The sequence below is a fragment of the Protopterus annectens genome, chromosome 2.part0 (assembly GCF_019279795.1).
Source record: "Protopterus annectens isolate FY-2018-M chromosome 2.part0, PAN1.0, whole genome shotgun sequence".
NCBI lineage: Eukaryota > Metazoa > Chordata > Ceratodontiformes > Protopteridae > Protopterus > Protopterus annectens.
This window is the reverse complement of record NC_056728.1, coordinates 1,739,815,518-1,739,839,952: the sequence shown is the minus strand read 5'-3', so window position 1 is coordinate 1,739,839,952 and position 24,435 is coordinate 1,739,815,518. Positions and strand designations below refer to the sequence as shown.

The 24,435-nt window shown below is 40.6% G+C and overlaps 1 protein-coding gene across 1 annotated transcript in view; it reads left to right on the top strand.

The window, feature by feature from the left end:
- Positions 1 to 20,068: 20,068 nt before the first annotated feature.
- Positions 20,069 to 24,435, top strand: part of LOC122792880 (neuromedin-U receptor 1-like) — a 375,919-nt gene continuing 371,552 nt past the window's right edge. Inside the window, exon 1 of the mRNA XM_044060439.1 lies at positions 20,069 to 20,383. The gene's annotated coding sequence lies outside the window, so the exon portion shown is untranslated. The remainder of the gene's footprint in view (positions 20,384 to 24,435) is intronic.

Below are 24,435 nucleotides of genomic sequence, written 5' to 3'. Positions count from 1 at the left end.
TCCTTTGTATTCATGTTTGCACACACATGCCCTGCGGTTGTACTGTGCGTTAATGTGGACATGATATTAAATGTTGTTTTTTAGGTGTTGTGCATCTTTTCTTGTGCCATTGGCTGTGTATTTCTCCATTGGCATATGTTAACTTTGTAATACATGTGTGTGGTCTGATTCCATAACTCCGATGTTCTGTTTGGGAAAATGTAAACCGTGTTTTTTGGTTTACATTTCCATGGGCTTGCGCTACGCCTGCACTACTTTGTGAATCACTGTATGCCTTCATTAGCATGGTGCGACACTGTGCATGGGGTGATTTGCATACCTATGCTGAGGGCTGCATAGATCTGGCATATGCCGGTAGTGCATGTGGGATTGGTTCGTACGTGAATCACTTGGCGGACATATTTGGCGTTATGCTGCCTATGCTACACCTGCGCCTGGCACAAGCTTCATGAATCTGGGGGCTTATGTATGTCTCTGAAACAATACAGTAATGCAAACTATATGGTATCTACTTAGACTACACTACACTACACTTTACCTGTAGGTATTTACATTTAAGATACATGCTGTACAATTAAACATTGCATGATAAGTCTTGCTATGATATTATTTAAAAGTGTGGGAAATGATAGCATGATTACATTATATGGGCATTAATAAAAATTCTTTAAACAAAAACACGTCACATTCTTAGATCTACCTTGGGCTCAATGACTCTACCAAAAGAAAGCAAGGAAAGACTCTTCAAGCCTTTTTTTTGTTTGTTTTCTCAAGCCCTTTCTGTCAGAGCATTAGCCTTCACAGGTCCCTATTGAATTGGCGACATATTAGGTTGTCGAATGCTTAATCATCAACACCGAGTTGAAAGCTTACAATAGCGAATGGCTATATCATCAAATTCTTTACTCGAGAAAGAATTCTTGTGGCTGTTATCGGGGATTCACCCTTTTCCCAGTATAGAGCGATCTTGGAGTTGGTATATTTAGTTAAGGGGTGTGTGGGGGGAGCAGCGCCCCCACATCGGGGGCTGTGGGGGATGAAACCCCCCCACTGTGTGTGTGTGTGTGTGTGTGTTTGTTTACAAATGGCTACCCGAATTCTTTCCTGAGGAAGGAATTTGATGATGTGACCATTTGCTATTGTTAGCTTTTGACGCTTAGGTGTTGATGTTTTAGGATTTGACAACCTCAACTGTCGATGTTATGATATAGACATGCCTCTGTGGTTCTGCTTATCTGTTTTCCCTTTCTCTTTACTCTAAATAAATATAAATAAATCTGAAAAAAAAAAACATTTTTCAAGGTTGCAGCATTGGACTCTGTGGCCATCCTACCAAAACAATGTTTTTCTCCTTCCGTTTCACTGTTGCAATAACTTCTGGACAAAGCTAAATATAATGTGTGCAGGTGGGAAAGACCCAAATTCAGGAACTTTAAATATTGCTCTTATGAAATTAGAAAGTTATACTCTTGGATTTACGAAGCCCTTTATAGCGTGCAGGATTAGTCTAAGAGCTATTTTCGGCAATATGGCCGACGTGTTATCCAGGAACGAGCTCCCGAGATGTGCACATGAGCTCTTAGGCTAATCCTGCACGGACCGAGCTCCTATATGCAAATTACCCTCATTTGCAGGTGAAGACCATGCAAATGAGGGTAATTTGCGATCCAGGAAACTGGCAGCTGTCAGTGCAAGACGAGTGCAGTCTGCAGAAATATACTCAGTTAGTAACCGAGTACATTTCTGCAAACTAAAAAACAGAGCTATGACAGCTCAAAATAAAGGTTGCATATCATTGAGGAAGCATGCCAATGGTCAAGTAGAAGGCCATTGACATTGTAAACTATTTAAAAAATAAAATAAACAACTTTTTTTTTTTTTTTCGCTGGTCTCGCCTGTTTAGGCATAAGGCAGCAGCACACAAACAGGACTGGGGGAAAATCATAAAATAAATCTAAAAGAAGCATTCTAACTAAAATCAGTATTCTGCCATGCAAGTCAATGGCAGGCAGAAGACAACCTGGCCAATGAGTAATGGTTGCTAAGGGGGGAGGCTCAGTGTGGGACATGTAACTATGCAGTGGCAGGCAATCCTATGCAAATGAGGGAAAGGCTAGTGAATCCCAGATATTCCCAGGGTGTGAGGCAGGTCCCAAGAGTGTAAGAGTTTAAATAGCTGGGTGCAAGACTAGGATATAGGTGACATCAAGGGGGGGTATCAGGCATACTGTAAGTGGATTGGGGAGCTGTGGCTCAGGATTGCTCCTAGCTTAGCACAGCTAAGCTAGGGGTGTGTCTAAATCTGCCTAGCACTCTTTACAAAGTGTAAGCGGGTATGCACACCGCACACCGGATTTTACAGGAAGAAAAAGGAAGTTAAACCAGGAAAAAGCAGCTCTGTGCACATTTGAGCACTCCATTTGCACGGCGCACATACAAGCTTAAACATGGAGGCAGTGGGAATGGAAAACAGTAGTAGGAAGGTAATCAAGGAGAACTACCTTAGCTGACAGGTTAAATGTATCAGAATCAGCCAATTACACAGGCATTATTCCAGCCCAGCCCAGCACACCACTATAAACTATGCAAACACCTTTCCCCCTTGTTTTTCCCAAAAACTCTGCACCACTGGTGTATACAGATAGGGAAATTTTACAAAACGAAAGCAAGAGAAAAAATATTAGGGGCTGCTTTTGCTATCATAAGCCAGCATGTACAAGAGGCTGAGGGTGGTGAGGATGTGAATGCTGCTGAGCAACCCACAGTGAGGAGATGGAGAAGAGTGTACAGACCCAGGGTAACCTACCAAGGCCTACATGAGCTGGAGATATTGGGGCACTATAAGGTGGACAGGGACCTCCTACAGCAAATTGTTGTGCTGTGCCGGCCATGCCTGACACACAGAACTAACAGAGGGGAACTCCTTCCAGTGGATACCAAGGTATGTGTAGGCCTAAGAATACTAGCTACAGGTACCTTCCAAAGGCCAACTGGTGATATGGTGGGGATTTCACAGGCATCGGAATCCAGGGTACTCCACCAGTTCCTGGATGCCATGTCATCACATGTCTGTGAGCACATATATTTCCCTATCACCAGTGAGGCGTTGGCCAGCAATATGCATCTCTTCCATCAAATAGCAGAATACCCTGAGGTAGTGGGTGCAATAGACTGCACACACATACTCATGAAAGCACCACCAGGTGAGCAGGGTAGGGTCTACATCAACCGCAAGTGCTTCCCCTCCATCAACTGCCAGGTTGTGTACAATGCCCAGGGCATCATAATGAATGTGTGTGCTGGCTGTCCTGGAAGCTACCACAATCCTCACATCTGGCATCTGACACAGCTGTACCAGACATTTGCCATTGGGGACATCCCACAAGGTCACCTAGTGGGGGATGCTGGATACGCACTGGAGTCATGGCTGATGACACCCATCAGAAATGCACACACACCCGAGCAAGAACTCCATAATGAGGCACACGCACAAACACGAATCATAATAGAGCATGTGTTTGGGATGCTCAAGTCACGATTCCACTGCCTGGAGACATCTGGTGGAGCCTTGCAGTACTCACCAACTACTTGTACCCAAATTGTCCTTGTATGTGCCATGCTACACAATATGATCCTGCGGAAACAGCTGTAGCAGGAACAGCATGGTGCAGGGCCACACAGCCTCCCACCAGTGCCGAGGTCTGCACAGGTGGAGAGTGACTCAGAGGAGGAACAACCTGAGCCTGCCCCAGTAGGCAGAAGGAGGCATGCCCAGTATGCCCTAGCTATACTGGGCAAAGAGGCAATGCACAGCACATGCACTGACACAGTAGAGACCCAGGGAATGACACCTGTCTCTGACTCACACATACAGTAAAAGGGATGCCAAACATGACACTACCTGTGCTCATCCATGTATAGGGAGTGTACTATGTGCATCCGACATATGCAGCCCTGCAGCACCACCCTCAATACTGGAACACCCACTAGGTAAGTGACTTACACATGGCAGTTGGGGGGCACATACCCAACAACAGTCACAGTCAGCAGGATAGGTGTAGACAAACACAAACAAATGCTGTACTATGGCCTCTGAATGAGTACTATGGGTAACCACTCCCACAGGCCTACACAGACAGACTACAACAGACCAGCCAGTTGGATGTAAGTTGTGAAGGCTAGGAAGTCAGAAACTAATATGTAGGTAGTTAAAGCTAAGCTCTGTAGTACACTGGTATGCCTCTAGCTAGCATGATAGGTAAGACTACAGACTGAAATGGTGTACCCGACATACCAGTACAGCTCTAGCAAATGTGTAAAAGTGTAAGGTGTGCTCCACCATCCTACGTACACTTATAGTAACAGTCTGGTGTGCCCCCCCACCCCTGTGTAGAAATGTAGAAACAGTCAGGTGTCCCCCCCCGCTATGCAGAAATGTAGCAATAGTCAATGCCAAATGACCGATGTATACCCTGCAAACACAGCATGCTACCTGTTGGTGTACAACACAAAGGTCAGCACTGCAGTACAAACTACCTGGACTTGATCCACACATGCAATATAGATGGCCGTACTGGGCATGCTCACACACTTAGAGGAATGAAGGCAATGTCAGTCAACAACATACTGAAAGGTCATACTGGGCATACTCACACACTTAAACACATGAAGGCCATATCAGCAAACACCAGTGGACCAGACATATCTGTCAGTTTCAGTTCTTAGTGCAGACACATGTCAGTATGCACCACTCCTGCCTTGCACACACAGTGGATAGGAATACAGACATATATGTAAGGACAACACACTGTAACAAGCCAAAGGTAGATGGACATAGAGGTGTGGAAGTGGGTGACCATGACAAGGAGCCATCTGGGTCTGTCCCACCTAGCACACAGCCAAAGGGCCCCAAACACATGAGGTGCAGGTGTCACTCACTGCAGATACTAGCCACCAGTATCTGTCAGCATGACGGTGTGTTGCACATGTCAGCTGTGCAACATGACTGTACAAGGAAGTAGACACCTAGTAGCTGTATACACGTACCTGTGGCAAATGACCCCATGTGCCCACATGCGGCATGTCAACCCCTACATGAATGGGTTACAGCCCATGCACACACCGCCCTCCCCATAGCAGTATCATGACAAGCCTGCTGAGGTCATCCAATGTGAAATACACCTTTGGGAGAGCTGTAGCTCAGTAATCCCCATGGCATGTCCCATAACTGCATACTGCTGTAGTGATAAACTATTTAGGTAGTAGTCCTAACCCCAGACTTGGCAACTGTGTGAGTGTGTATTTGTGTGCATGTCTCTGTCTCTGACTGTGTAGAGAGAAATGCTTTTTATGCTACTCACACTCCGTACAGTTCATATACATAACTTTGGCAAGGCTGCTGATGTCACTCACCTAGAAATACACCTGTGGGGAAATCATAGCCCAGTAATCTCTGTAGCATGACCTGTAACTGCGTACTGCTGTAGTGTGATAAAGTAGTTAGTTAGGTGTTCTAACCCCAGACTTGACAACTGTGTGCTGGTGTGTGAATCTGTGTGTGTCTGACTGAGTAGAGAGCAATAATTTTTAGGCCACTCTTACCCCAGATAATACATATACTCAACTATCCAAAACGTGAAAAGTAGGTCCACACAGAGTAAATGCACCCAGTAAACAGCAAAAGGAACTAATAAAAACAACAAAAGTTACTGGGAGCAAAGCAGAGAGCGATTCAGGCACTTCTGTCCAAACTCAGATGAAAACCAAGCATGTAGAGCGAAACTCCGTAAGCAACAATCCACAAGATTCAGTAAGGAATTATATCTTTATTGCGTGCACATATAACAGTTGGTTAGCGCTTTCGCTTATAGCTTCATCAGACCAACTATGTACCTGACTAACATGTTTAAATACAAACTTTGGCGCGAAACTGCCACCAATTCTTAAAGAGATATTCCTAAAAAAATACATGTTAAAAGCATATACAAATGCATCAAGAAAACATCTCCTAAACTATCAAAAAACATTTAAAAATTTTTTTTATAACATAAAAACATGACTTGTACATAATTAATGTCTAAATAGTAAAATGCATCAGACTCATAGCACATGGTGTTAACTTCCTAGTGCCTTAAAAAAGAATCCAGTGTCTATATTATTTACTGACATAATAAAAACTGAAAAACCTTATATTGTGCAAGCAGGTGCATAAACATAAATTCTACATCAATGTTGTGCACGTATCCATGATCAAAAATCTAATTAAAACAACTGAGTCTAAATCTAATAACTCAGTGGCTTAGAAATAAAAAATATAGTATCTTGCAAATATGTTCTTTACATATAAAGAATAGCATAAAAATATATATATATCAGCAAATATATGCTAACTGATAAAAACATAAGAGGGATTATCAACAATCATATCTTGAGTCTCCTCATTTTCAAAAATGGTTTTATCGGAACTTTACCATTCAAGCCAGGTGGAACATCAGCTCTAAGCTTGATAATCCAAATACTCTCTTTGGACTCTGTCAAATTAGAAACATCGCCACCTCTAGATGTATCACATAACTTCTCCATAATCCTAAACTTAAAAGTATGTGTTGAGTCGGTGTCAACAACGTGTTTGGCCAAGGCGTTACACTGACTACCTTTCTAATATGGTAGCGTGTTCCGCATTCTATCTCTAAGACATCTGTTGGTTTTACCAACATAAAATCGGGACACATGACGCAAAGTGGCAGGTACACCACATTGGTGGACATACAATCTCCTCCTGCTCTCATTTTAAAAGAACCATATCCTAAAGGGTGATCAAAAACCACATTAGATTCAATATAGGAACAAAAGTTACAATGACCACACGAAAGTGTGTGTTGACTAATGTCTGAATCCACCTTTCTCAAAGGCTTGGGATAACATAACATCTTCTTAAGGCTCATCTTGTTCCTGTATATGAACCTAGGCTTCTCACCAACTATTCGTTGCACCTCAGGATCAACGGATAGAACATGCCAATGTGCACTGATAGTGTCCTTAATTAGCCCTATGTCCTTAGTATATTGAATCGAACATGGAGTACTAGTCAAAGTATTCATATCAGCAACATTATCAACATCTATTCCAATTCCAGACCTATCTGAAAAGTAAGGTGCCGCTCTGCCTTCCCTAAGGTCTCCCACATCATTAAACCCCAAACACAAATCTTTTTCTGTATATCCCCATTGTCTGAGTCTAACTGAGAGGTCCTCAACTTCATGTATAAACCTAGAATCATTAGGAGTATATCTAGAGGCTCTCATAACCTGGCCGCGCACTATGTTCTTGTAGACGAAACCAGGATGCATACTGGTACGATGGAGTAAGGCATTCCTGTGACAGGATTTCCTAAACAAACCAGTATTAATAATGCCACCCTCTAATTTCTCAACATACACGTCCAAGAACGAGATTTTATGCATAGAACATTCCATTGTAAATGTTAAGAAGCTCGTGCTGTAATTCAATTCCCTGACGAATCTATATAATTGCGAATTGGATCCATTCCAGAGAAAGAATAAATCATCTACAAATCGCCGATAAAAGCAAGCATGTCTCTTGAACAGTTCATTACAAAACATCTGTTTGACTTCCCATTCAGCTATAACTAAGTTGGTGTAGCTATTGGCACACGAAGTGCCCATATCTATGCCATCTTTTTGAAGAAATAGTCTATCAGTAAAACAAAAAACATTAGATTCCAACACTACCTCCAGAAACGTCATGAATAAATCAATCTCGTTCGATGTATAATCTGACACCCTTCTCAAATAACTATCAACCATTACCATCCCTAACTCATTGGGTATCATTGTGAATAGGGACTGGATGTCCATGGTTACCAACATATAATCAACCTCTACCTTCTTAGGACCCAAAAAATCATACAAATCGAGGAGGAACTGTTTGGTGTCACGTAGTATGTATGGATTCATATCTACTATGGACCTAAACTTACTCTCTAAGAACATCGAGAGTGGCTCAGTGGACCAACCCCTCCCCGCCACTATCGGTCTCAATGGTGGGTGTGTCCGGTTTTTATGAATCTTGGGGAGCCCATGGTAAAGGTGATACAATTGAGTGTTTGAATGTTAATAATGCAGAAGGTTCTGATACAGCAGTAACTGACCCCAATAGGATTATATCCCATGACCCCTCTGAATGCCCCATGAATGGAGAGGAGGTGCAGACAATAAGGGAGCCATTGGGGGTTACAGATGATTGTGTTACTGTGATGACAGGTCCTAGGAATGTGGTTAGTAATGTGGGGGATAATAATGCCACCACATCTACTGAAGGTCCTGTGGTTAGGAGGAAAACAGCTACTCCAGTGGGTACAGAGTCTGTAGCTATGGGTCTGACCAATACCATGAATGCCCCTTTAGACACGGTGTTCAATTTAAAACATCCTTTTCCAATCAGAACCCCATCAGCAGAGGGGAGGAGACGCTCGATGAGCAGAGGGCGTCAGAAGAGGAAATTCTCCCCAGATCGCCCTCAAACGATGAGCATCAAGAAAATGTGGGGGCAGAGGGACAAGAATTAGTGTTTAATTTATCCTCAGTTGAATTGAATGCTTATGAGTTAGAGGTTCTCAGGAGAGGTCTCTCTTTTATACCTACAAGTTACAGTACCTTAGCAGACACCCTGAGAGATTTTAAATTATTTATACGCAACTTGTCTTTGAAATTAGAGTTCAAAGGTGCTAATTATGAGAGATGTATTAGGCGACCCAGTACTTTTACCCCCCCTGTACAGCCACTTTTAGCGGCTTACAGTAAGTTAGTCGAAGATGATATTTATAGGATGTACTATGAATCTAATAGAGCCAAAGACAGTAGGAGAGTATACAATTTTAATTTTAATCAGAGGAAAGCCTTAAGAGATTTGTGCAATAATTCCACCATTATTGTCAGACCTGCTGACAAAGGAGGTGGTATGGTGGTTTATGACATTGATAGGTATAACACTGATATGCTAGCAATGTTGCATGATGAAAAGTTCTATATTCCGATCACTGTTGATTATGCACATGATATCAGTGAAGGAATACAAACCTTGCTATTAGATCTGCTCCACAGTGAAGTTATTGACAATAAATTATTTGATTTTTTAAAAGTTACTCACCCAATGATTCCGGTTATTCATGGGCTCCCCAAGATTCATAAAAACCGGACACACCCACCATTGAGACCGATAGTGGCGGGGAGGGGTTGGTCCACGGAGCCACTCTCGATGTTCTTAGAGAGTAAGTTTAGGTCCATAGTAGATATGAATCCATACATACTACGTGACACCAAACAGTTCCTCCTCGATTTGTATGATTTTTTGGGTTCTAAGAAGGTAGAGGTTGATTATATGTTGGTAACCATGGACATCCAGTCCCTATTCACAATGATACCCAATGAGTTAGGGATGGTAATGGTTGATAGTTATTTGAGAAGGGTGTCAGATTATACATCGAACGAGATTGATTTATTCATGACGTTTCTGGAGGTAGTGTTGGAATCTAATGTTTTTTGTTTTACTGATAGACTATTTCTTCAAAAAGATGGCGTAGCTATGGGCACTTCGTGTGCCAATAGCTACGCCAACTTAGTTATAGCTGAATGGGAAGTCAAACAGATGTTTTGTAATGAACTGTTCAAGAGACATGCTTGCTTTTATCGGCGATTTGTAGATGATTTATTCTTTCTCTGGAATGGATCCAATTCGCAATTATATAGATTCGTCAGGGAATTGAATGACAGCACGAGCTTCTTAACATTTACAATGGAATGTTCTATGCATAAAATCTCGCTCTTGGACGTGTATGTTGAGAAATTAGAGGGTGGCATTATTAATACTGGTTTGTTTAGGAAATCCTGTCACAGGAATGCCTTACTCCACCGTACTAGCATGCACCCTGGCTTCGTCTATAAGAATATAGTACGCGGCCAGGTTATGAGAGCATCTAGATATACTCCCAATGATTCTAAGTTTATACATGAAGTTAAGGACCTCTCAGTTAGATTTGGACAACGGGGATATACAGAAAAAGATCTGAGTTTGGGGTTCAATGACGTGGGAGATCTTAGGGAAGGTAGAGCGGCACCCTATTTTTCAGATAGGTCTGGAATTGGAATAGATGTTGATAATGTTACTGATATGAATACTTTGACTAGTACTCCATGTTCGATTCAATATACTAAGGACATAGGGCTAATTAAGGACACTATTAGTGCACATTGGCATGTTCTATCCGTTGATCCTGAGGTGCAACGAATAGTTGGTGAGAAGCCTAGGTTCATATACAGGAACAAGATGAGCCTTAAGAAGATGTTATGTTATCCCAAGCCTTTGAGAAAGGTGGATTCAGACATTAGTCAACACACACTTTCGTGTGGTCATTGTAACTTTTGTTCCTATATTGAATCTAATGTGGTTTTTGTCCACCCTTTAGGATATGGTTCTTTTAAAATGAGAGCAGGAGGAGATTGTATGTCCACCAATGTGGTGTACCTGGCCACTTGCGTCATGTGTCCCGCATTTTATGTTGGTAAAACCAACAGATGTCTTAGAGATAGAATGCGGGAACACGTTTACCATATTAGGAAAGGTAGTCAGCGTAACGCCTTGGCCAAACACGTTGTTGACACCGACTCAACACATACTTTTAAGTTTAGGATTATGGAGAAGTTATGTGATACATCTAGAGGTGGCGATGTTTCTAATTTGACAGAGTCCAAAGAGAGTATTTGGATTATCAAGCTTAGAGCTGATGTTCCACCTGGCTTGAATGGTAAAGTTCCGATAAAACCATTTTTGAAAATGAGGAGACTCAAGATATGATTGTTGATAATCCCTCTTATGTTTTTATCAGTTAGCATATATTTGCTGATATATATATATTTTTATGCTATTCTTTATATGTAAAGAACATATTTGCAAGATACTATATTTTTTATTTCTAAGCCACTGAGTTATTAGATTTAGACTCAGTTGTTTTAATTAGATTTTTGATCATGGATACGTGCACAACATTGATGTAGAATTTATGTTTATGCACCTGCTTGCACAATATAAGGTTTTTCAGTTTTTATTATGTCAGTAAATAATATAGACACTGGATTCTTTTTTAAGGCACTAGGAAGTTAACACCGTGTGCTATGAGTCTGATGCATTTTACTATTTAGACATTAATTATGTACAAGTCATCTTTGTTTTTATGTTATAAAAAAAAAAAAATTTAAATGTTTTTTGATAGTTTAGGAGATGTTTCCTTGATGCATTTGTATATGCTTTTAACATGTATTTTTTTAGGAATATCTCTTTAAGAATTGGTGGCGGTTTCGCGCCAAAGTTTGTATTTAAACATGTTAGTCAGGTACATAGTTGGTCTGATGAAGCTATAAGCGAAAGCGCTAACCAACTGTTATATGTGCACGCAATAAAGATATAATTCCTTACTGAATCTTGTGGATTGTTGCTTATGGAGTTTCGCTCTACATGCTTGGTTTTCATCTGAGTTTGGACAGAAGTGCCTGAATCGCTCTCTGCTTTGCTCCCAGTAACTTTTGTTGTTTTTATATACTCAACTATGGCAAGGCTGCTGATGTCACTCACCTAGAAATACACCTCTGGGGAAATCATAGCCTAGTAATCTTCATAGCACGCCCTGTAACTGCATACTGTAAAGTGTGATAAAGTAGTTAGGTAGGTGTTCTAACCCCAGACCTGTGTGCTTATGTGTGAATCTGTGTGTGTCTGACTGAGTAGAGAGCAATTCTTTTTAGGTCACACACACTCCTTAAAATTTATATACCCAATGTTGGCAAGGCTGCTGATGTCACTCACCTAAAAATAAACTCTCTGGGAAAGTCATAGCCCAGTAATGTCTGTAGCACGTTCTGTAACTGTGTACTGCTGTAGTGTGATTTAGAACTGTGGTAGGGTTCCATCACCACCCATGGCAGTTCTGGATGTTTTGCGTGTATTTCAATGTCTGCGCATGGAGCAATGCATCATAGGCTACTCACTCACAGTACATTTCAAATGCCGTACTTTGCCAATCCTGCTGGTGTCATTCATTGTGAAATACAACTTTTTTGGAAGAAAGTTCCCTGTGCTCTCTGTGGTGTGACCTGTAACTGTTCCATGCTGTAGTGTGATACAGGCCTTGGTCAGGGGTTCTATACCCACACATGACAGTTGTGGATGTTTTGTGCGTGTCTCACTGTCTGTGTAGGGAGCAATGCATTTTAGGCTAGTCACTCACAGTACAAGTGAAATACCATACTCTGGTAATCCTGCTGATGCCAGTCACTGTGAAATACACCTTTGGGGAAAAAGTACTCCAGTAATGTTTGTGGTGCGTACTATAACTGCGTAGTGCTGTAGTATAATAAACTAGTTAGTTAGGGGTTCAACTCCCAGACATTGCAGATGTGTGTGTGTATGTGTGTGTGTGTGTGTATAACACATATCCTGTGTAGAGGTGAGTGTGTGACACCTGTGGCCAATTTGGCGGGGATTTTACTGATTACTTTTATGGTGGCCCTACTATATATCACAATGTCAACCATACAGGGATAACAGATGTAAATGAGCTGGGAGGCTGGGGTGCAAAGCCATACCCATACATGTGACATCAAGGCCAGCCAATCGACATTAGCAACCCCACTATTCCACACTCAACCCATGTGTCATACGCACACACATGCCTATGCCACAGCCAATATGTGGGTAGTACACTGCATATTGGCCACTGATAGTAACTATGAAGTGATAGCAGTGGGCTACAGAGGGCATGTCACCCTGCCCATCTGTCCAATATGCACGTACATGCAGACAGTGCACCTCCACCATGTTCCCCAATGGACCCCTGCGCCACCTGTGGTGCCTTCACATATGACTCACAATGGACATACCATGCCTGACAGCATGCCCTGTATAGACAGATGACACTGACGTCAGGGAATACTGTTGGCATGTTATCAATGTAGATGAAGGGTATACCTGCTGCCCATTACCAGTTCCTGCCACAGGTAGGCAAGACTGGCACATCTGATGATAATCTGTGTTCACAACATGGGCCAGACACCCCAGGTACAGTTCCACATGTCACTGTACATGTATGTGGGAAGTGTGCACATCCCAGACACCATCCATGTCATGGACTAAGGAACACATACATGGCATGTGGTGTACAGCATTGGCCATATACAATAGTCACTAAGCTGACTGGACTGACCTGTGTGGGCAAATGCAGTAACTACAGCCTCAGCCACAATGCAGACCATTGTCAAGGGGCCTGATGCCAAGGTATGCCAATTGCCTACCCCTGTACAGCCTGATGGTACAGTTGACCACCATGCACCCATGTAAACATGCACCCATGCATGTCAGAACTGTCAATCTGTGTGTTTGTGTGTGTGTGTGTGTGTGTGTGTGTGTGTGTGTGTGTGTGTGTGTGTGTTGTATGTTGTACATGTCCACATGCACACTCACTACAACCCCCCAGGGCATACTGAAGCATGCTGTCTGATGTTTGACATCTCCTCATACTCCTTGCCCGTATGGCCTCCTTATGACCCATGTGGTACATGTGATACCTGCACATTGATGAGTTGTGGCAATCCCACTAGTGATGAGTTGCACTCCTGGCCCTGCTAAGTGTGTCAATGTGTGTGCGTCCCTGTGTGAGTGTGTCTGCGTTGACGCTGGCACCTGTTCATGTAGATAGGCACGTGTACAACACATACTGTATATCTACCATATCCCTGTTGCAGATGTCACTCACCCTCACATATATGTTCTGAGTGCTCCACATCTGGTAAGGTTGCAATATAGTTGCACATGCATTTCCTGCAGTACTCTATATATATATATATATATATATATATATATATATATATATATATATATATAGATATGTTCTTTCATGGCAGCTGTACTCCAGTTCATATATATATATATATATATATATATATATATATATATATATATATATATATATATATATATATATATATATATATATATATATATATATATATATATATATATATATATGTTATTCCATGGGTTATGCAACATACATATTACTCATACCATGCTTTGCCATGGGAAATGGTATGTCTCAGTTACCTTCCTATCCCCCCCTCCTTTCTCGCTTACATCCATGGGGCAGTCCCATTAGAATGTGTCCGTCCAACCCCGGCACGCCTCGGCCCATAACATCTTACCCTTCATTCCCTCCACCCCCTCCCTCCTCCACATGAATCATCCTTCCTACAGGTTCCATCCAAATCTCACCACACCACTACGCATTGCCCACTCTCCACTTCTCGGGACCCATCAGGTACGTTGTCTCACCCCATGGATCTTCAGGGTTCCCACACATTAAGTCCGCGAACATACATATCCTTCTTTGCTTACCTGTAAGGCATCGTATGTTACCCCAAGGACTTTTTTTAGCAGAATGTTTGGGGTTGTCCTGCTAGGGATGAACATGTGTTTGTTTAAGATTAGACTTTACAGGTTGATACTGTTTCTCCCACTAGTAGTATCTTGCCAGTAGTCTGGGTAGCAGTGCTCTGCAATGCTTAGCGGTGCTTAATAATTGATTTGCATGTTATTTGCCTTTTGGCATTGATGTTTTCTTCATTGCATGTTATATATTTGTCTTGTATCCTTGATTCATGTGTACGTACACTGTATGGGGTCCTGGGAACTTCAACACTTTATTTCAAACACACCTCACATCTGGCATTACTGCAGTACTCCATTTCACATATTTATGTTACGTAGCAGGTTATACCACTTCACACTGTACATGGATTCAGTTCACATGTATGGTTTGATTTTCCTGTGGTGAGAATTAGTTTGCTAATACCGCAAACATATTTATTGCTATGATGGCTTAGTGGTTAACTACTATGACTATAGTGTACAGAGTCCTGAGTTTGAGTGCTGCAGAGGCAGTTAATTTTGTTGCTGGACAGAACATGGGACGTTGGATCCAGGGTGATTAAGGCACTTTAAAGCAGTTGTAAGCAGATATGCGTGGGTTTGCACGATGGTAAGCACTGCTAAACTCCGGTTACTGTTTCTTACACTCACTTAGCTTCTACTTTGCTTAATCTGTGTAGGCAATGCTTACCCCTGCACAAATGTACTTAAACACGCTTACTAGTGCTTATATATGCTTACTACTGCTTATTTGTGCTTACTGCTGCTTATTTGTGCTTAAACCTGCTTACTAGTGCCTTATTCATTATGACACTGACACTTCACATGTGCATTTAATGCAGTACTCCAGTTCACATTTAAATGTTATTTAGTAGGATATACAGTAAAAAGATGTAAAAATGTGTTCATATACAGATTTCACATGGAAAATGGTATGTGCTGCAGTGGGACTTGAACCGGGAATGCCTGTTCATTAGGCGGATGCTCTAACTACTGCACTATTGCTGTGCTGCTTCATTTGCATATATATTCATTGTCATCCTCTTCAGCCTTTTAAGCTGCTTTAACCATAGCTAAGCGATGGGCAAACCCGCACACCTATGGTTAGCTGTACTCGGGATTTAAAAAAAATTAAATATAAGGGTTTCTTCGTTTTATTTCACTGTACTGTTGCTGTTGAACACATAGGGACTTTTGGTGGGGATATGCAGACACCTATGAGCGGTCTCGCTCATTTATGTACACTTTCTTCTGTTCTACTTTGCAGGGGCATGTTTATTCTGAGAGCTCTGCTCTCAGACACTCTCCCTGCACTTGTCCACACTCAGTGTAGGATTTGGATCTTAGACAGCGCACTTTCATTAATATGCGTGGTGCGCTGCCGTCCTCCTCTTAAGCTGCCACTTATGTACAGGACTAGTTTAGTCCTGCATGCCAGATTAGTAAATCCAGGGGATAAAAATAACAGGTTTTGCATGATCATGCATTTTTGCATTTTCTGAAAGATATGAAATCTAAACCCAGATGTCAGTCATTATTTAGTAACTTCAGTCTTGAATAATTTTCCAGATAACCAATAATTTTATGAGGAACAGAATGAAAATATGAGGCAAACATTTGGATATTTTGCAAAATTCTGGAAAGTTTAAAGATTTGTACAAGTTAACATCAGTTTGTCCATAAAGGATACAAGGCAATTATCTAAGATTTATATTAGATGTGAAGTCTATTATTCTACCTACAACTTCTGCCTAGGTTTCTTCTGTTTTTGCAATACCCATGACATCCAGATCAGTAAGACAGTCCCCAGTGATACAGCTATTCATTATGCTAAGTTATCAGAATATATTTGCCTTATAGAGCACCACCAGTATTAATACTACATCACCTCTTTCTGTCATTGCCATTTTTTCGACAGTGCTAATTTCTCCATTGCTGATGGCATTGCTGCTGGTTCCGGCACCACTTACACTGGTTTTGGCACCACCTTAGTGTGATGCTTGCCCTTCCAATATCTATCCCCAAGCATTAGTTTTTTTGATGCAGTGGTTTTATTTCCTGGCACTGCCCTCATGTGATTGTTTGTGCTGCTTATATCAGTTCACCCCTTTCTTGTGCCTATCTACTCATTCTCAATATTGGCAATCTAAGCAGCTGCCCTTTCAGCTTTGAGTCGAATAGACTTGAGATTACAAACATCGGGACAGTAGTTAGTCATGCACTCTGGTTTCCTGATGATGGCGATTATAGCTCTGTTATTTCTTCCATCATTAATAGCTCAGCTATCTGTACCTTTTCCATTCTTGCTTATTTAACACACACCATCTTTCAGTGCATTTACACCCATTAAAATCTGCTCTTGCTGCCTACACAGTCACTCCCACCTTTTTAGCGGGTTCCGTGATCCACTTTGTTGCCTTAGCCTTTCACCCTTACTGGGTCTTCAATTATTCCCCCAGCTAACAGGGCCTTAAAATCCCCTGATTCAGAAACTCCAAAGGAAAGATCTTAACAGTGCTCAACTAAGGCCAACTAGTCCTGCCCCCCCCCCAAAAAAAAAAAAACAGAGGACTTAGATGATGAGATGGGGTCAGCTCCTCCAACTCTATCACAGATGATTGCAAGTTTGGTGAATTCCTCAAAATGTAATGGCTTCTGACCCTCTGTACCCATACCTTCTCCATAGCCCAGACTCCAAAAGACCTATGGGTTTGCCACAAACCTCCTGTGTGGTCTCTTCTTTAGCTAGCATTTTTAAAGATAGTGCATCTGTAGCATGGAAAAACCATGATACAGTGACCTATGTCCTGAAGAAGTCAAACAGATTTTCCTGTGTGTAGTTTCGAGCAGGCACTCCCAAACCAGCTAAAATTGTGTCTGTAGCCACTGTTTTTGGGTTTCCAGTGCTCAAGGTTCAGCTGTCCACATTCGGACAAACAGTCTAAGGTAAAAGACTGGTTTGAGAAGTGTGTTTTCACATCTGCTATTGCATACAGATGGGAGTTAAACTACTTTGCTCAGATGTAATTCTAAATACACATAGCAGATGGACTACAACATGAGGAAAAGTTGTCAGATGATACATTGAGAAGATATGGTCCCAGACAATGACTCTTTCTAATCTCAAAAACAAACATGATCCAAATGGTTTATTACATAGTGAAAAGGTAAAAATGTTACTAGGTTGGCAGGATCCAGTATAGCTATGTACAGGCCTTATCGACTATATTAAATACAGGACACTGAAAGCACTAAACTTATTTTCTTAGACATTTCCTTCAAAAGATCTGTCTTTTAACAGCCCTGAAGTACCTGGGCTTGTGAAAAAAAAACAGGAATAATAAGGATATATCTTTATTGTTGTGGGAATAAAATTCTACCCTCCATTGTGCACCTTTTCTAGAATGCAAAGGTGTCAATGCAAAATGTGATTTGGCCATATTTCACAACCACTGAAGAAACATGATGGAATTGGGGGATAGTAACTTCTACATCCAGGTTTCCAGGAAGGCCATGGGCCAGAAGCTGAGGTTCTCACCAATCACCAGGTTACCATGGTATGTTGCATGGTGAATTACAGCAGTCCTAACTCCTGACCTAAGTGTCACACTCTGGAATCAATGAGAAGCAGATTCCTTATCCACGTCTAAATCTGGAGAAGGCTCTCCAAGGATAGATAAGGGAGGTTACTTTATGACCTTTCTCTATCCTACTAATTTGCATTGTTGCTGTTGCTATTGCTGGATGTTCCACCTAAACAGAAGCTACAGAAAAGGAAGGGGGTGATAAAGCTCCTCAGCAAAACATCCACCCAAGAGTTGCCATCAGGTTAGTACAGATTTACATACTATTTCAAATTCTTTTTGGTGTCAAAGAAAGCAAAGTACTTTGGACATGTACTACCTTTTAGTAGTCTAAATGCATTTGCTCCCAATGGAAAGTTTAAAATGGTAAATGTGCACTCCATACTTCCTTGTTTATGAATATAGGAGCAATGCTAGGCAAGAGATCACAAGGACCATAAGATACATATCTTTGCACTTAAGTAAACAGAATTGAAAGGTTCATGCCTCCCTTTTCAAGCACTTAACAGTCCTTACCTGAAGGAAACTGTATGTACAACGGATATTCCGCTTTAACTTAGACTATGCCTGGCTACACATAAAAACAACCATGGAGTAAGGGGATTGTACTATTCTGGGATGAAGCCACTTAACTACCACTTCAAGGCCATGATGTTTGCTTTACCTCTGCTAGCATGGTATACAACAGCTGCATATCATTAGTTATAATCCATTTAAATCTGATGCAAACCAAAATCTTCTCTTGCTGGGATTATACACTCCTAGCTGTGCTGCCAAATTGTGATCTGTTTTCCAAAATGGAGTCTACTCCTTTAAAAGTACAGTTAAACTCATGAAATCTCATCTGTTTGCATTCCAAATACTCACACTGTTTTTTGACACAGCATTCTGTCAAGCAGGATTCTCATGACATTAAGGGGTATCTGTACTACATTTGTCTCAAACAGCTTTAAGATTGAGTCTTATGGCTGCTTCAGTTTTCCTCATGCCGGGCAAGTCTTATGATGAAGCAAGTAGCAGTGAATAAACATATTTCCTTACCCTATTGATATGTCTCATCTTCTCACGACTCTATTTTCCATTAGCATGTTCCTTTTGACATCACCTTTGAATACTGCTGTCAGCCAAAATACAAGAAATCCCTTTTTCTAGTCACAGTGTATTTCAAGCAATGCTATGCGATGACACAGCTATCTGTTCTGGCTAAGGATAAAACTGTTTTCTTTCAAACTGGTATATAATTACTTTTTCTTTATATATAGTCCATCAAAGACCATAGTAACACTAACTGAGTTGCCTCTGTCCTACTAAAAGTGAAATCATGTAAGGATGATTCCATTGTTTTATGTTACAGAGATTAGAGAATATTATTTATTGCAGCAGTTAAAAATATATATCTCTACATCTATACCTGTCTATGTTTATAGCTATGTCATCATTTCTCAGATGAAACAGGTTGAATTTGCTGTAAAGATATTTTCTACAATTGCTTTTGAGGTTTCCATTTTCTGTAATTTACATAGCACCAGAGAGAAGTAAAAATCTTTTGTAGTCTTGAGAGCCTTGGTATAACTGCTTCTTTTAGTTTGCAACATATCATCACATTTTATTTTCATATACCAAGTAATATTCTACAGCAGACATCAAGTCATATCTTTCCTTGTGTGATCCCCATTTATTTTCACAGCATTCTGTAAACAGAGGTATTTATGCAGTAGATTTCTTTAATCTTAGATGTTATAATAACATATGCATGTATTTCTGAGTGTGTTTTTTTTTTGGGGGGGGGGGGGTCAGTGAACATAATTTATCACAAATGCCCATGTCTTTACTTTGCCTCTTCTAAAGTACACATCCATAATTGTTTCCTTTCTTATGTACATTGCTGTATTACACACACACACACACACACACACACACACACACACACACACACACACACACACACCTCTCTCTCTCTCTCTCTCTTGTATTTTCCTTTCTCGTTTTTTTTTTTCTACTAGTAACTATGAATAAGACAGAAGGAAGAGAAGGCAAGCTCCTGGAAGCTACTTAGCTGTGAGAAGGATACTTCTTTCGTGCAGTTTATTAAATCCGTGATCGACCATCAAGGAGCAGTGTCATATGCAACTGCAATCCAATTTTGGGAATAAGGAGTGAGAGCAAGTCATCCACAGAAATTGCAAGACTGGTCTTTTCGGGAACTAAAAACAGGCTCAGTTTCTGTTTGTTCAGGCATCAATGATCTTTTTAAGGATCATGCCACCTCATGTTAGAGGAATACATTGAAATGAATGTAAACAGAGGTGAGTGTCTGCAGTACTTTTTCAGCAGTTCAGTGACTAAATGTAGCTATTTAAAGCACTGGTGTAGTATTTCTTCACCTTTTGTAGCCAAAATATATGATAAACTTTGTGGTAATGTTTAAAATGCAGTAGAGAAGTCACCTCTGAAACTTAATGCTACAAACACAATACTAATCCCTGTATTCTATTAATATATGGCCAATGCAGTTTCAAGTTTCATTTTAATGTACATTAATACATCTGGCAAATCAGAAGGAGCATTTCTAAAATGTACACTGCATACCATGAAAATGTGAGTTTTTTTTAGTAAATTGTTTGGATGCAAACTAAATGAATGAATATACCATGAAACTGCTTAACTCATTACAGCCAAGTGACGTCTCCAGGTGTTTCTGCAGTTACTGCCTACTGTGCCTCTAGGCGTAAAATATTGCCTGTTCATATTTGCATTAATAATTCCAAAACCATGCTACATACAAGGTATCATAATATTTTACCTTGAAGCATACATCATGGCAAACACAACTGTATTGCTATATGGCCTCTGTCAATGACTGTTTGTTAGAACTCTAAGGTAATAACTTAATTTTTAAAGGCTGAAGCCACACCCACTGGGAGTTAAATATACACACTCCAAAGGGCTGTAGTGGAGGGAATGAGTTAAAGCTCAGCATCTTCTGTACAAGTTATAATAAAATGTATTTTTGTCATCCATAGATTGTGAGAGAAACAGTAGTTCTTAGCTGAAACCTTTTCTGTTAGGAATATAGAAGTTATGCAGGAGTTAGGGAGTAGTTGTTTTGTTTTCTGTCATTATTTTCATATCAGACTGCAAACTATCTGATAAAAAAAATTCCAGTCCAGCAGCAACCACTGTGAGGTACCTATATCAGGTACAAATGAGCCTACCTAGCTGTCTGCCATTCACTGTCTGTCACCTGTGGGAATGAAGGCTTAGATCTCTCTGCCCTCCTTTCACTCACAAATAGTGTAAGAACAAGATGTTCTACGGTAAGAGAGATTTAGGGTGGGGATGTGGACACAGGACAAGGATTTAAACAGTACAATTTTTGCATTTGTTTCTCTACTTTCTGTAGTATGTGGAACCTGACTTTAAACTGGTAAAGGTCTCTTAGGGAAAATGAGTGAAAGTACCACTCCAAACGCATGAATATTAAAATAACAAGTACACATGCTCCTTTCATTATACATTTGACTCTGTCAGTAAGTTAAGTGTTTTCAACATGATTGAATTTAGCAATAAACTATAATGTTAACTTGTGTGCTACAATTCAGTCAGCTTCTTGAAGTGAAGCTCCTCCACTGTTTCATTAATCTGATCTTGATAGCATTACCACATAGGTAGGCACTACAGAATTAGTCAAGTTATCTTTTCAGAAAGAAGTTTAACAATTCGAATCAGATCCCTTGAGACCATTAATGCCACTGCATTTTATAACCACTATAGATGTTGAGACATATATAGTTACAGATATTTTGGTACATACCTGTAACATGCACATGTTTATTACATTCATGAATAACAATTCAACTCAGCCTGCAATGCTCAGAATATCTGCTTGTGAATGACATTCATTCATGACATGACTGATCTGTACCGGGCATCTCGAGGCAAAGCAGCATCCCAGTTTCATGCTGGTCCCATTTCTATTATTCCCACTACGCTAGCAGATTACAGCAGCAAATCATACACTTTTGCAAAATACACTTCTTACAAAATTATTCGCAGTCCACAAGTTCAAGTGAAACTGAAACCTGAACTGAATAGGCTGCAAGTAATGTCTACTGAATTTTTATTTTGGAAATTGCAGTGGTCCCACCTGGATATTCAGATTTGTTTTGCAGGGGAGGAGCACAAATACAATCACGTTAAGTGATTAGGTATGGGACACATGGCAGGCATTTGAAGCAGAGTGGATTCAGACTGCACTCTGACATTGCATGCAATGCTGCACCATAAGTGAGCTGCTTGCCATCTGTATTATAAACAAAACAGTTATTTTTCAAAAATGATACAAAATATTAAAAGGGTTAACACTTTTAATTTGCTTTAGCCTGAGAATACTGCAGCCATACAAAATGTATACGCACTGCTGAAATGTTGAAAGTACTAGCCAGAACAAGTAGCCAAGAAGTTATTTTCATTGTTCTTATCCTGCCATCTCTGAACAGAACAAGAGAAGCAAAACATTATCCTATCACAAACAGTGCAGTTAAAAGGCAGTAGTTTTACAGAGAAGGGCAGACTATCTCCGTCAGCCTGAAGCAAATGGTCTGTTGCTGGGTAACACATTAGGTGAGCACTTTATGTTTTGCTGTCCATTGGAATTCATTCCTGGTAATGAACAGACATAGCACTTCATCTAGCAGAGTGTTTATTCCGTAATATAAACACTTAAAATGCATACTTCTTTCTGCTTTTATGTTTCATTGCTTTGTTAATAAAATCATGCTGGTTCAGTAGTGCATCTCTACTGGATAAGCAGAGCCTGAACATTACAGGGATGTCTGCAGTGGCCATGTACCATGAAAAATCTTAGTTCAGAACTTAATTCTTACTTATCACACTGGTTTAACTGCTTATGTTATGAAGTTAAAAAGAAAGGACTACTTCAGTTCGCACATTCAGTGTTTTAAAATGCCCTATTAATAACAAGTTGTAGATTGGTATATAAAGTTGAAAAATGGAAAATAACAGCCATTTAACTTATAGACACATCTCCTCCTTATACACACACACACACACACACACACACACACACACACACACACACACACACACACACACACACACACACACACACACACACACACACACACACACACACACACACACACACACGTTACATACATCTCAATTGTACAGATTTTTGCAGAAATTTCCAGATTTTTACCTCACATTTTTGGTCCCTTTTTCAAAAAAATTGTGGTTTTCTAACAAATTAGTGACAAGTCATTGATGAATAAAGCTAGAAAATAATGACAGCAATATTTAAAAACTATCCCTATTTTTGGGCCTTTCTCCCATTTTTATTAATGACTTTGTACAGATTTCTTGTTCTAAGAGGTTGAGAGGTATGCACATGCAAGTGAAGGCATGGTTGCTCTGTCTTGTGGTACTGAAAGGTACCTAGAATGTCAGCCTCTAGCATGCATAGTGGTAAAACCTTATGAGCCCTGTTCTGCCTACTTAGTGTAACCACCATAACACTCTCCATGTGTCATCTTGTGATACAGACAATGTGTCTTGGCTCAGAGGGTATCTTAATTTATAGACTGCCTTAGTCATTTACAGATGGTACTGGGAATCTAATCCACGTACCTACCGCAGTGGTGCAGCGGTATCTTAATTTACAGACTGCCTTAGTCATTTCTCAGCTGGAGTGCGGGGAGTGCCTTCTGTGTGGAGTCTGCATGTCCTCCCCACGATTGGGTGGGCATTCAAAAGACATGCGTAAATGGGCGTGCCTTCATTGAAGGTTGAACGTCGAGCTGGCACCTCGGCGTTCGTGAAAATCTACTGCCAATCATTAGCGGACCGGAGTTCCGCTGTGGCGACCCCTAACTGGGAAAAGCCGAAACGATAAACAACAGCTGGGAATCTAATCCACCAGTCTCTAATCCTGAAAAAACTGATTACTATTCTCAGTGAAATAAAATAAATTCTTATGGATAACTTCTTTCTTAAACTAAATATCCCCACTATGTCCATCATACTCCCACATAGTCATAAGCATTAAACTGTTGCTTCTCACCTACCATTATTGGCCCTATCTGTTGGGGCAGTCATGGATGAATGGCCATTTCACTGGTGTCAGATGCTGAAGGGAAGGGAATTTTTTTTATTATTATTTTCATTTCCTTGAAACTAAAAAAAAAATCTGTTAAGAGTCATTCCTCATAACAATATTTATGGATGTCCAGTTCTACAACAGACATTCATAATAAGATTTGTTTGCTTTTTCAGGGCTGAGTTCCTGTCCCAGGTAGTTGCAGATACCTCTGGATGTCAGTGTTTTCAGTCTGGATGT